We start from the raw sequence: 14,581 nt of genomic DNA on the forward strand, positions 1-14,581 counted from the left end.
TGTACAACTAAAACAATGTAGAAAGGAGATAATAAGCAACCATGAAGCAAGAAGAAAAAAAAAGGGAGAAAGGGCGGGAAAACCACTGTATCAGTTAGGGTTGTTCATGGGTCGGGTTGGGTCAGTTTACTGAGATTTTTCCAACCGACCCAACCTGGTCGAGTTACCTAAAATTGAAACCAAAATCAGCCTTGTGTTAAGCAAAACCAACCTGATCGATTTGAGTCAGGTTGGGTTGGTTTGGGTCGATTTCGGCTCTAAGTTCAACCATGCTTGATAGTCAAATTGTATTAGAGATTGTGCTTGAGTTGAGGGGCTAAGGGGGGCGGACCAAGTTAGAATAGAAGTTATCAAGAAAATAGAAAGTCAAACTGTATTAGAGAAAGAAGACTGGAATTTGTATATTTCAAGAAACCTTCTAATCTAAGTAAAAAATGACACCTAATTATAATTGTAATTGGTTGCCTATTTGGTGTAAAAGACCATAGAAACTAGGATCATTTGATTATTTTCTTTAAACTTTTCCAAAAATATTCTTTGTCTAATTGTCTTACAATACTTGCCATTAATGTCATTACTGACTAGAAGACTAGAAATTAAGTTAGGTTGTAATTAGGATAGAGACAATTTAGTTAAGTAGGAACTAATTAGGTTGTAACTACTAACTAAGAACTAACTACTATAAAAACCGAAACCGACCCGAACCATCGGTTTATAATTTTTTACAACCCGAAACCAACCGGTATTGAAGAAAACCCAACCAACTCGGGTTGGGTCGGTCGGTTTAGTCAGGTTGGGTCTTCTTATGAACAACCCTAGTATCGATGCCCTATTAATAGCTCCGACAGTTGGGACAGTGGTAGCCATTTTGTGGTACGAAAACCTACGGGTAAGATGGAGTCAAGGCGCCCAAGAGAGCACAAACAAACTGAAACCGCGGGGTTTGTCTGAGGAAATAAAGTAATGAACAATTATTCTCTTTGAAACAGAACTGGCACTGCAATCGATAAAATTCTGCCTGATTTCGGCGAGTGTAGCAAGATTTCTCAACACCCCAGTAGCGAAGGCCTGAAAACCAGGTGTCCCGGCCTGGAAATTTTCCAGAAGAAAAGAAATCCCACCTCTAGAGACAATGGTTCTCACATTCTCCTAGGAGAAACTAAGAGCTTGAAGGGTAATGCAAGCGTTCTCCTTTGCAAACCCACTTCCTGATTCAAGAACCCAAATAAGATGATTCAGTAGTAGAACCCCCTTGGGCAATCAAAACATGCTTGCTAGAATCTGCAACCGAAATCCTTGAAATCGCCACAACGGATTTCTCCTTTATTTTCTAGAAGATCGAATTGAGTAACTGAACAAGAACTGGAACTACACCTTGTGCAACAACGATTAGAACGTTCTTATCATCCTCATGGAGCAACCCAAGCAAGGAATCTATGGCAGCATTCTTAGACTAGCAAATTAGAGGGGCAGAGAGGAGGAAAGAGTGAGGAAAGACGAGACGATGAATAGGCAATACTGCTGGTCTGGATTTATCGGATGGTTAATAAAGAAAATAAGATAACATTTGATGGGCATTTTTATCATTTTGCATTCCACTTAATGGTTGATTAATGCAAAATACTAAATCATCACAAAATAAAAGTTCAAATACTAGATTGTCATGTTTTAAAATTCGAGTAATAAATTGACACTCGCCTAAAATGCAAGATACCTATCAGAAATTTTTTCTAATAAATATTAATAAAAAATAATGAAACTTTATCCGACAACGCTTGGGATGAATCCAATTTGGCTTAATTATTGACTCAATTAAGAATGATATAAGATTCTTATATTTAATTCTCTGTTAACAAAGTCCTCACATCACATGGGTCCCGACTATTAGTTTAAATCTCTTGAATTGCCACTCTTCAATAAAGATTGATGTTTATTTTTCGTAGCTGAATCATAGACGAATGAAAAATTAGAGCAAGAAAAGCAATTGTCAAGACTCAATAGGGTGTTGACCAACATGTATGACATTGTGTTTCGAAATAAAAGCAATTGCCACATCGGTTGCATCACTTTATTTTTGCGTCCCCTTTCCCAATAAAATATTGATGCATCAGCAATTTGTTTTTTAATTAAAAAATGGAATTATCTGTTTTTTTATTTGACGGTTGTAAGGAAGTATCTACACCATGTGCCAACTCTTTTTTTATAATATGTAAAGCTAAAACTTCTTTGGTCTTACAAAAAAATATTGCCTTTGGCAAGAGGTCTCAATGTCTCATGCCAATTCAACCTCTAATATCTCTTTATTTAAGAAAAGAAAAACCTTTATTCCTTCATAATGTCAAAACTTACCTTTTGCTCTTAATAAAAATGTAAAAATAAACATAAAAATACGAAAAAAACATGATCCACAAACTTGGGATTCCCATGCTCCAATATATATGATATTGGGTTTTATAATAACCATCAATTAGTGCAGAATTCAGCTTTTACGGGGCCATTGTCCTATTTGTATGATTTTGTTTTCGAAAAACAAAAGCTACCGCTAAGTCAATTTACTTTTATTTAAAAAGCAAAATCAGTTGTGTTTGATTTGACAGATTCTAAGTCCTGTTTGCAATGCCACCATTTACACCATAAATAAACAAGAAAAGATAAAACTTAAGACAAAAAATAAAAGTAGAATTTGAATTCAATTCATTTGCAATTCTATACTTTTGCATCAGCCTAAATGAAATCACTTTGCAAACAAAGCGGACCCAAGGGATTTTACAATATTTGTTAATAGCTTTTTTCTCTCATTTTATGTTAAACCAAACATTGCCTTGATGATAAGTTGCTCCGAATACAATTCAGAAATCAATAAAGTTTGACATCATCATTTCAGCCCAGGGTCAGAATTCATAAGCTCAGTTGGATAGATATTATATTGGAATTGATGCCAATTCATAAATGACTATAGATGCATAGAGTGTGAGTTTTAAACCTTTTGAATATTTATAGATTTGCAGGGTCATTCAAATATCTGCATTAGACCTGTCCATATTTTTCCGTTTTTTTTTTTATTTTATTAAGTGGTGGGATCCATCGTAACGACATGGTTGGACCTATGAAAAGATTAGACTACGAGATGAATTTGGATGTCTTTTCATGGGTTCCACTCCGGCCCATGTATCTGTAAGTGTACCATTCAGGGAATCAGCATGGTATTAGTATTTATTTCCAGCATTTCTTAACCATTATTCAATAGATATTTAGACATGCTTGGCTGGATGGTTAACCATAAACAAGACGGGTCTTTTAACTGTGTATCACCTCCCATTGATTGATAAAAAATGTTTGAACTAGCTAGTTTCTTATTCTCATTTCTGAAAAATATTATGTACACTATTTCCTTTTTTTGTGAAAGACCATGGGTAATTTCATTGTATTACTATTTTTTTTTTGTTTTTTTGACTCCAAGGGATTTTGATAGAAACGCCTTATCAACCCAGTCAGTTGGCGAGTCTAAGAGCAAGGATTAACTAAACTCAATAGTTGCTAAACAGGCTTTTGAACCAATAATAACACTCTACTCCAGTCATAAATAGGGGTGCTCATGGGGCTTATTTTGTAATCAAACTGGTAGTACCGGTTTTTGAAAAACCCGTAATCAATAACCGAAATCTATCGGTTAACCTGTTGACCGGTTTGGTTAACTGATGGTTTTTTGGTTTTTTAATTTTATAATATATATTATAAAAAATATATAAATATATAATAAAAATTATAAATAATATATCATATATTATAAATATATATTTATATATAGTGCATATTTATTAATTTATAATATATAAAAATATATAAAAATACATATAATATATATAAAAATGTATAAATTATATAGAAATATATGTATACCGATCGGTTCGGTTAACTGTCATTTTTCTGTATTGGTTAACCGAAATTGAATCGATACCTTCAGTTTTTTTAAAACACCAAACCAACTAATTCGGTTAACCAAATTTTCAGTTCATTTTTGGTCGGTTCAATTTTTTTTCACTCCTAGTCATAAAATACATGAGACCTACAACATTCAACCTAATAGTGTGGGTCCCATGTATTTTGTCATTGGTTCCACTGTTTGTCTCACACTAAAGCAATCAGCTAATCCGAATTCCTGGTTGACACTTGACATGTCGTGCATCACATCTTTTAGAAGTACAAGTAAGGTTCAAAATTTTGATATGATATGCCCCACATTAATACACCGAAACACCATTTTAATTTTTAAGGCATTTACAAAAAGTCATTTTTATATGTTAAATATCATTAATATCAGCCCTAGTGAAAGTATGAGAGAAAAAAATATATAAAAAAATCCCCAAAAGCAGAATTGGCAAAACAGTGCTTCCGTTTTTGTGTGAATGGGTGGTTCGATAAAACTCTCAATCCCCTGCTAGAGTTGAACCGTCACGTCAGTCTCAAACCGTCAAACTCCTCGGAAATCGTTACCAATAAGCACGAACTGATGTGCTTTTGTCAAACAAAAAATAGTACTTTTATTTTAAAAAGCAAAAATAATAAAGTAAAAATATTTTATACTTCAGTACAAAAGTAAAAATTTATCCAAACAACGCCTTAGTATTTTACTCACATAAAACGCCAACATCCATATTTGTGGTATCAACTATCAGGTGTATACTTTCAACCCTGGGTGTAGGTAATTATGGAGAAATACCATGTAACAGGCCTACGGTATAAGGATACATTATGCCTAGCAGTACTGTCCGCTACACTACTACCCGTACAATGAATAAAGCATAGGGAGAAAATTAGCAACGACCAACAAAGATGAATTTCCCAAGGGATCTCAAGTGATGGATCCAACAGGTCTCAAATAATCTTTTGTGCATCTCCCTCAATGCAAATAGACTTTGGCTGCAGTTGGCATTCATCATTTTAAGGATTTATCTCTTTTTTTAGTTAAAATGCTTCCATGAATTTTTAATTATAAAAAAAAAACTAATCCTTAAAATAAAAAATGTCAAATGCAGCTTTAATCCCCAATTGTTGAGCAAAAATAATACCATCTCAGAATGCCAAAGCCTCAATCTCCTCTAGCAAATCATCAGCCACATTGATCAATGGTCACTTGTTCCATGTAGAAGCAAGGGTGGAGCCGGGGGGACCAGGGGAGCCATGGCCCCCCGCACTATTCCATATAAATTTCCCAGTCCCATACTCTTCACCCCAATGAGTTGCCCCCTATGACCATCCATATTTATTTTCCCATCCCCCCAATCCATCTTAGGTTTTGGCCCCTTCTCATAAAAATTTCTAACTCCCCATGTATTATTGTGTAAAAATCACCCTTATAAAAATAACTTAGGGACTATTTAGCACCCTTGTGAAACACGTCTATCATTAAGCCCAAACACAACCTAAGAGAAATTGAGGAAAAAGGAGTCTTATGACCCTTGTCCCGTGCAAGTAAATGAAGTTACTTTTCATTCAAACCAATTACAACTTTAAGAGTACAAATGCAAATATGTACATCATAAATACATACAAAATATAAGATTTTGCACTCTACATATTTACATTTGTACTTGTTCCAAACTCAGCCTTAAGGGCAATTGGGGAAAAAAGTCTTATAACATTTGTCCCGTGCAATTTTCAAAACATTGGATGTGATTAATTTTGCTTTAGTAAAATTGCAACCTTACGTTGAATAATAAGCATTAAATGTTTACAACTTGAAAGCAACAACACTGTTAGCGTCGGTCGTCCTTTCTTTTAGGCTGTGTTTGGATTTAGGCATATAGTAAAAAAAGAATTAGGGGCCAAGCTGAGAGTACCAATCTTCACAAGTTTGCAAATCACACAGGATTCAAACACAGCCTAACTAAAAAGCCTTAATAGATGTTTTTGCTTGAATCCTTTAAACAACTTGGACTTATTCAAAACCCTAAAGCTATGTTTGATTTAAAAGAAAGCAGGGTAAGAAAGGAAAAGGTAGGGGAATTCATACGAGATTTGTAAAGGTTTCTCCACCTTCCCTTTGCTTTTCCTACTTTTTCCTTCAAACCGAATATTGGCTTAAAGGATCATCATCATCATGCTCTATTGCCTCTACAACACTAACAAGAGAATAGCTGTCAAGGGTTTGAAACTATGAATTGAATGACGTGTTTTTTGTGTTTTAGTGAACAAGTTGTTGAGATTGTAGGCTCTTTAATAGTCAAACTTAGAGCTGACTATTATACCATTTAATAATATTTGTTAATTTTATTTTAATTATATTATTATATTATTTGTTATTAATTATTTTAATTATTAATAATACATTGCAGCCAAGAACATCTCCCCATCAATGATAACATAAAGTATGAGAGATGTTCCTAATGCTGTAATCTTGTAGCAAGCATCTTGTTGGTTAGAACTCTACTCCGCTTCCTGCTATGAAACAAGGAGTCCGGACTTAATCCCAATACAGGGTCCCAAAACTCACAACAGCCATTGCAACTGTACATAAGGCTTGGTTTGGAAGGAGTACAAATACAAATATATAAAATGCAAATTTATGTATTTTGTATTGTTTTGTATATATTTGTTCTGTTTCTAAACTGAGCTTAAGGAACATATTTCGCCTTAATGGATAAAGGAGATGTTCTTAATACTCAATGACTGATTTATGCTGTAATTACTGATGGACTGTTGGTAAGGTTAAAAATTTCAATATGACACACCCCATATCGGATGTAATGTATGCATTATATCTTTTAGGTGTTGATACACCTGTTTAACGGGCTTTTGAAAGAAAACTTGTTTTTAATAATTATAACTCATAAAATAGGCTAAAACTCAAATTAAAAAATAAATAAATAAGTGCAACGCTCAAAGTGTCCATACACCCCTTTTGAAACTTTGACTGTTGGGAGTAGACCCAAACTCAAAAGAGTATTGATAAAATAGAGAAAGAAGAGAGAAGCAAATTGTGGCAACATGAAATGTGGCATACATTAATGTCCTAGTGAAGAAATTAAATGTGGCACACATTAAGCACACATTGCATTTGAAGTCTCACGTATAAATAAGGTTTACTGATTTAATTTCGTATGCATTTGGTAAAAGAGTATAACTATTATCGACGTCAAATTAAACTCTAATTCAGTTTTGCATACATTTGGATGAAGTATAGTTTTACATCGACAATAGATGTAAAACCTCATCATCTTTAAAGTTTTACGTCGATAATTAATATAAAAACTACATCAATTTTACCGATATAAAACTTTACCTTTTTTACATCTATTTTCAAAATGTAAGTCGTTATATATACAGTTCAATGTAAAACATCATCACTACATTTTTACATTGACGGCGTTTTACACCTTTTCCAAACGCAGCTCAAAAACTTGTTTTTTTTTGAGGTCTTTGCTTATCTAATTCCCTGTCGTGTCTAGGTAATAGGTATGGTGGTGGAAAGGCTCGAAGCTTGGGATCCGTGGAGAAAACTGAACTTTATGCTATTAAATAGCAAGGAATCCAATATGCTGCTCAATTTTGGACAGGGAATATATTCATTTGCTCGGTTCCAATAATGTGATACAGGCTTTGCAATCATGTTTACTCTTCCCTGTCTTGTCTTTGGCTTTTGTGCCAATTCAGCTCCTTTTCTTTTTGTCATTTTAGTCAAAAGCTTAATATCCTAGCCAGCTTAATTGTTAAGCAAAAAGCTTGAACCAGGACTTTTTCTCTTTTGATAGTTACCCCTCTTGGGTAACTTTGTAACTACTTTTGGTATGTAATTTAATCCGTTTAATTATCAAAGAAAAAAAAAGAACGCATAGGACGTATTGTTTAAAGGGAAGAGGAAAGTATCAAAGTAATGCAAAAACATCAAAAGTGAGGAAAAGTAGGACTTACAACATGAAGAGGAAACATGGTTGATAAAAGAAGCTTGAGGGTATAATTGGAATTGAATTGTAGGAGAAATTTAAAGGAAAAGGGAGATCTATCGAATGGATGGCCGAACCATGCAGAAAGGTTAGGCAAATTTTTAAAAATTTTCATTTTTTCTTCCCAAGAATTCGATTCCCAGATTTAGAAAAAACTGCATTTTCAGGGTTCGTTCTTGAATCCAAAACCGTACCAGATCTGAAACCAAATGAAAGTGAGGGATGTACCTGATACGAAATAATAGTAACTCCCAACACAGGTGTTCATGCCCAAAGAGAATACCAAAACCCGCATCCACTGAATATGACACAATGTGTAGTGAACTAGGATCAACAGGATGGTTCTTCAGCAAGAACCTAAATTCTTCAGCAAGAATTGAGCAAGGGCTGATGAGCACAACTTTATATTGTTTCTTCTACCAAGAAACAATATCAATAACTTTTCTTGATCAGATCCACAAGTGGAGATTGAACTGGGTAGGGGTGGCAAGAACTGGGGAAAAATTCTGCAGTTTTCTGTTGTGTGTAAAATCTGAAGAATTCGCCCCCTATTTATAGCCTTCTTTGGATAAACCTCCTAATCTAATTAGGAGAGAGTTTACTAATCCAAATCTTATATTTGGATCTGGACTCTTAAATGGATAAGACTTCTCTTGTCCTTCAGCTAATCCTAATCAGCTTAAAAGCTGAATTCCCCCCTTTTAATTTAACTAACTTAAGCCCAGTTCGAATTGGGCCTTAGGCCTATTAAGTTTATGTGCTCACTTACTCTTTAATTTGTTGCTAATTTGGCTCTCTTTGTATGGCGTGGGACCATAACATTGATCTAAACATCAGCCACATAGGTTCAGCCCAACCTCTGTTACAAGGCCTGGCCAAATTCACTGTAGGAGACAGTAAACCCTTGAGTCCATCACCATGGGCTCTTAATGGCCCAACATTTACATTAAATGGTTCTTGGATCTAGAACCCAAGAACTGTGGGCAGATGCAAAATTAGCCCATCGGGTATTACTCTCAATGGTCTTACATTTAACCTCTCAACCTTTAATGATCATACACTGCCTAACAAGAGAGGATCTCTCCCTCGGCTGCAAGGTACAGTGTTGCACTCTCTACTCACATGGATCACAGGAATTAAAACATTTTACAAACATTTTGAAACCATAATATATACATGTACATCACTATATAAATATATATTTTGCAAAAACAAATATCAACATTTGAAATCAAGTACCGACAGTTTAGGTTCTATCAGAGATAGTGCATTACCCGATCATTCACTTTGTCCAACAACGAGGCTGATTCTGTCACTATGATCACCCACTCAGGTGAATTCTCAAACTGCCCCAACATACCCAGGTTTTGCCCCCCTCTAAGGATCTCACTGATTGGCATATCAAAGATAGCCCAATCCGACACGTAGTGCAGTACCATAATCGAGTTTAGGGGTCAAGTGTAACTTTCCAGTTTTGCCCATATGTCTCCAAAGTCCAAGGCAATATTAGAAATTGGTCTGGTTCAGAGTTTCAAAAAAACTCACACTGCATGTACCGCATGTCTCACCCTGGCAGTTGAGACAAACTACCCCAACCAACTTGGTGGCACATCAGTGTCAGACTTGACAGTATAGACCTCCATAGATCTATCCAACGGCTGTGAAGATTGTAAACTAACACGAGTCTCATAAGTGTCTAGTTTATGGGTAAAAATACAGAAACACACCACAATGACATGAATCAATTATGTACTTTATTCATTTACAATAAATGTCAAAAGATACATCAATCTGATTGGAGCTAAGGGCATGACTATCCAACAAAATTTGTGAAAGGGGCATTGAAACTTGCCTAATTATTTAATAATCTTTTTTTAATTGTATTCAGTAGTTTATGCTTAAACTTTTGTAAAATAAATAACCTTAGGCTCCGTTTGTTATATAGGATTCAGGATCTGGAATCAGAGTTGGAATGGACTATTTCAATTCCAATTGTTTGGTTAAGCGGAATCAAAATTTCATTTCCATTCTTGCTAGAATTACATTCTCCCATTTGAAGGAATGGTCATTCCTTGCCTTTTCGTTGAGAATGAAATCTCATTCATGCTAATTCCAATTCTCATTCTCATTCCTGTTTGGATTAAATAGACTATGGAAAATTGGGAATAGATTATTCCCATTCCCATTCTAAAGGATTTTGATTCCGAATCCAATTGCAAACCGAATGGACTCCTAGAGTTAACAAGATTTTTTTTAATACATACTAATTTCAATTTTGCTTATAATTTTTTTATTTTGTTAATGCCTAATAATTTTTTTTCCATACAAAAGCAAACAAAAAAGCACATTTTTTTTTGTATTATGTTAGGACCACTGTTTTCAAAATCGGACCAGACCAGATGGTCGAACCGAAAAAACCAGGAATCAGTCACTTGACCGGTTCCGTTTTCCTCCAAAACCGCTTTTTCCCTCAAAAACGTTGATTTTGATCAACAAACCGCTGAACCAGCCGATTAACCGTTCAAACGGTTTTGATCGTTGTCCATTTTTTTATTTTTTTATTTTTTTATCAGAACGAGCTAGTCATTCGAGTCAAACGGTTAGACCTTTCGAATCGATAACCGACCCCTGACCGATTCGGTCACCAGTTCGTTTTTAAAAACCATGGTTAGGACCCCTGGGGCAGGGTGATATACATTACAGCCTTAGAAGATTTTGGATTTACTAAACAATATATTGTTGGTCACGTTTATCCAGCCGCACATTGCGAATTTCAATGATAATAAAGTACAAAAAAAATGTGCGGCTGGATGAACATGACAAACAATGTGCTGTCATCTGAAGATCTGAAATCAGGAGCAGGGTACATAGAGAGGTTCATCTGACATTATTGCCAACAAAGTCATGGTCTTTCCCCCACTTCTTCTAACACCTCAATTTGTAACGAATCATTATTTGTGCTAATAAATAATATAATTTAACAATATAAAAAATAATTATTTTAAATAATATGCATTATAAGTTTGAGCTTAAGATTCAATCCTCAGCAGTCAGCAGTTAATTGAAATTTAGTGTATAATTTTTCATAAAAAAGAAAAAAATTATGAGGCCCCACTTTCTTAACTAATATTTGTAATTTTATATTGATGGCACAATTAGAGCCATCCAAATTGCTGCCCAATATGTCAAATCTTGGAACCCCGCGCCAAGTGGTCCATGATTCGGTTCGGCTTTCAAAACATTAGATGAGATCTTTGATGGTACTTGTTTATTCTTTATAAAATAGGTCTACTTTATAAACTAGGTCTACGTATCAAGCAGAAATGAAATACTCCAATTTGCAAATCCCATCAGCATCCAATCAATGTGAATTTGCAGTGAGAAGGTGAAATCGACAAACTAACAAAATCTGAGCTCTAATCCTTCACTTCCTACTTTCTTCGTATCTGATGGGTTGCACCTTGGATGCATTAGGACTCGCACGGTTACACATCCCAGCATGTGAAGTACAACTTATTGTTTGGTAAGCCTTTTTTTAAGATCTTTCAATAGTACAGTATTACTTTTGGGAGTCTATCATTTAAGGCTCAGTTTGGAAGAAGTATAAATACAAAAGTATAGAGTGAAAAAACTTATAATTTGTTTGTATTTGTACAGTATAAATTTGTATTTGTCCTTCTTCCGAAATGAGCATAAAGAGGAAGACATTTTAACAAATCCGAAGATTTTACAGCAGCATAGATGACTAAAATTTTTGGTTTTGTATGTAAAGACAAAGTGCCTGTTGGGCAAGTATGTGGGCTCACATACATTTTTCAAGGTGGCCCCACATATCATTGGTGGATATGTATGTGGGGCCCATGTACATTTTTTAATGTGGGCCTCACATACCATTGGACAAACAAGTGGGGTCCATGTGGGGACATGTATGTAGGGTCCACATACATTTTACAAGATGGCCCCATATGCCATTGGTCCCGACCTCGTAGCACGAGGACATGTGGACATGACCTGGCATAAGTGATAACTCAGCACGACAGCCTGGCCACAACTCGGCGTAACAAGCTCGCCGAGGCCCGACCAAACGACTTGGCGGGTGTGACAACTCACCGAGAAGCAAGGCCCAGCTCGCCCCAAGCCTGAGGGTGGAGCGCCCCGAGCTCCCCCGTGCAAAGGGACCCGAGATCCTCCTAAGGGACTCCGAGCTCTCCCTTCCAAAGAAGGGAGCACCCCGGCTTTTGGCTAAGTGTCCCGAGGGAGAAAAACCTCGGAACAACACCGTCGAGACTCTTGTTCGTACTTGCTTAAGGCTCGCCTCCAGTGCGAGCACCTCGGCGTACCTTGGCACCTCGGTGCAAGGCAAACCATCCCCAGGCGGTTCGATGCAAAGTAGCTCGGCAGCCTGTAGGGGAGATCCGCCTGACATCCGTACCTACCGGATCCGGTGGCAGTGCCTGCATCCCTTGCCAGGCGGCGTTGTGCCTGCCGTCTCTTAAAAGCATGGCACGCCTGACGAGTCCGTACCCTTCAGCAGCAACCTGCACCTGCCACCTCAGCCCTGACAGTAACGGCTAGGGCAGTGGCGCTTACGCCTGATGTGACTGAGCTCCGGTATAAGAGGACCCTGACCCTCACGAAGCAAAGGTAATGAAGCTAGCACTTTCAACACTCTTAACTCTTTGTGTTTTCTTTGAGTTTTCCTCAGAGTTCTAACTTAGCCATCGGAGTGTTCCCGTCAGGAGAGCTCCCCGGGAACCCTTCACGTTCCTCTTTACCTCAGGTGTCGTCCGTCACAACTAGGAGCCAAGTTTCAGCCAGCTAGGAGTGCCTAGATTGTGCTGCATCATTTGGCGTCGTCTGTGGGAACGCTTCAAAAGGCCTTCCTCTAAGTTTTGTGCAACTCTCTCCAAAGAATTCATCAGTATCACCGACACCTATGGCTTCCTCCAGCAACGCTAAACGCTGGAACACCCCTGAGGAACAACCCCAGTTACCCACCGCCTACATCGGGTAGTTCACCGTCCCCCTCTCTGTGGACGGGGTTCCTAGTCTGAATGTGCCTTAGACGGTGGCACTAGTGACTGTTCCACTACCCTCTACAGTCGGAACAACCTTCGCTAAACCCACCATCCTCCCTCCGGTGGCCAGCCAAGGTCAGCTTGAGGATCTGATGCAGTGCATGCGAGCCATGCAGGCTCAGATGCAACAGTTCCACCAACTCCAGTTCCACCAGTAGCAAGTGCTGCACCAGGTTTCCCAATACCAGTATCAGCAACAGTTTCCTTCACTCCCACCTCGGCATCCAGCTGGGCAGCCAACCAAGCCTCACCGCCGAAGCGAACTTCCTTCCCGTCGAGGAGAGACCTCGGTATCGTTCCATGGAAGGAAGGAAAGACCCCCTACCCCGCCTCACGGCTTGCAGTTAGGTCGGGGGCTTCCCAGCCGATTAGGCCAGTATCACTTCAGCGTTCACAGTTCGAACCTCCACTTTCCGAAAACCGGTTCGAAGTGTTGGCCAACGACCTAGAACAAGGTCCCTCTGTTCGCAACTATCAACAGTCGTCCGAGCCTTTCTCTGGGCCCGTCGAGCTCAGTAATACCGAGGCCAGCAACACAAACGCCGAGCCGGCTAAGAAGCAGCGAAGGCGTCGCCGAGCTCGCCGAATTGCCACCCGCGATCTGCCCAAACTCAGAGGTAAGGTAGAGGTAATTTTGGGCGAGGTAAAAGCTACACCACTTCTTTCAGTTCCCTCCCCCCTGTCACCAGAGCTCCTTGTTGTCCCCATGCCAAGGGACTTCAAGCTCCCCTCGTTGGACAAGTACGATGGGTCCTTCGATCCCAATGACCACGTGGACGTCTTTTAGTCCCAGATGCATCTGGCCAGAGCGAACGAGTCTTGCATGTGCGTGGCCTTCTCCACCACTTTCAAAGGAGTAGCCCGCACTTGGTACCGAAACCTCGTGCCAGGTTCAATAAGGAGCTGGGCGCAGTTCGTGCAGGTCTTCACCTCCCACTTCGTCACCAGTAAAAGGTGCCCGAGGACCCTAGAGAGCCTCCTTAGCATAATCCAGAGGGAAGGAGAGTCCATCCGGAACTACATCAAGCGGTTTAATGATGCTTGCTTGCAGATACCCGACCTAGACCCTGTAATTCGGCTCACTGCGGCCAAGCGGGGCATCACCCACAAGGAGTTCAAGTTGCACGTGGTTGTCAACCAACCCAAGACCGTGACCGAGTTCCTTGAACTCGCAGATCGGTTCATAGGGACAGAGGAGGAGATCAACCAGAAAGGCGAGCTGGCCCTTGAAAAAAGAAAAAGGGAGTCGAGACCCCAGCTCCAAGTGACAGCAAGAAGAAGAAGGACCAAGCTCGGGGGGCAAAGCCAACTCAGCCTTTTCGAGCTCCCTCAGTAGAAAGGAACTATACGCCCCTCAACGCAAAGCGGGCCGAGATCCTCATTGTGATCAAGGACGCCCCATATGTGAAGTGGCCACCTCAGCTTAAGGCTGATCCCAATGCTAGGAATAAAAATTTGTATTGTAGTTTTCATAGAGATCACGGTCATAGTACCGAAAATTGTTAAAACCTCTGCGACGAGATAGAAGAACTTATTCGTCGCGGATATCTGAGAAATTTT

The sequence above is a fragment of the Nelumbo nucifera genome, chromosome 1 (genome assembly GCF_055504915.1).
Source record: "Nelumbo nucifera cultivar China Antique chromosome 1, China Antique-T2T, whole genome shotgun sequence".
Classification (NCBI taxonomy): domain Eukaryota; kingdom Viridiplantae; phylum Streptophyta; class Magnoliopsida; order Proteales; family Nelumbonaceae; genus Nelumbo; species Nelumbo nucifera.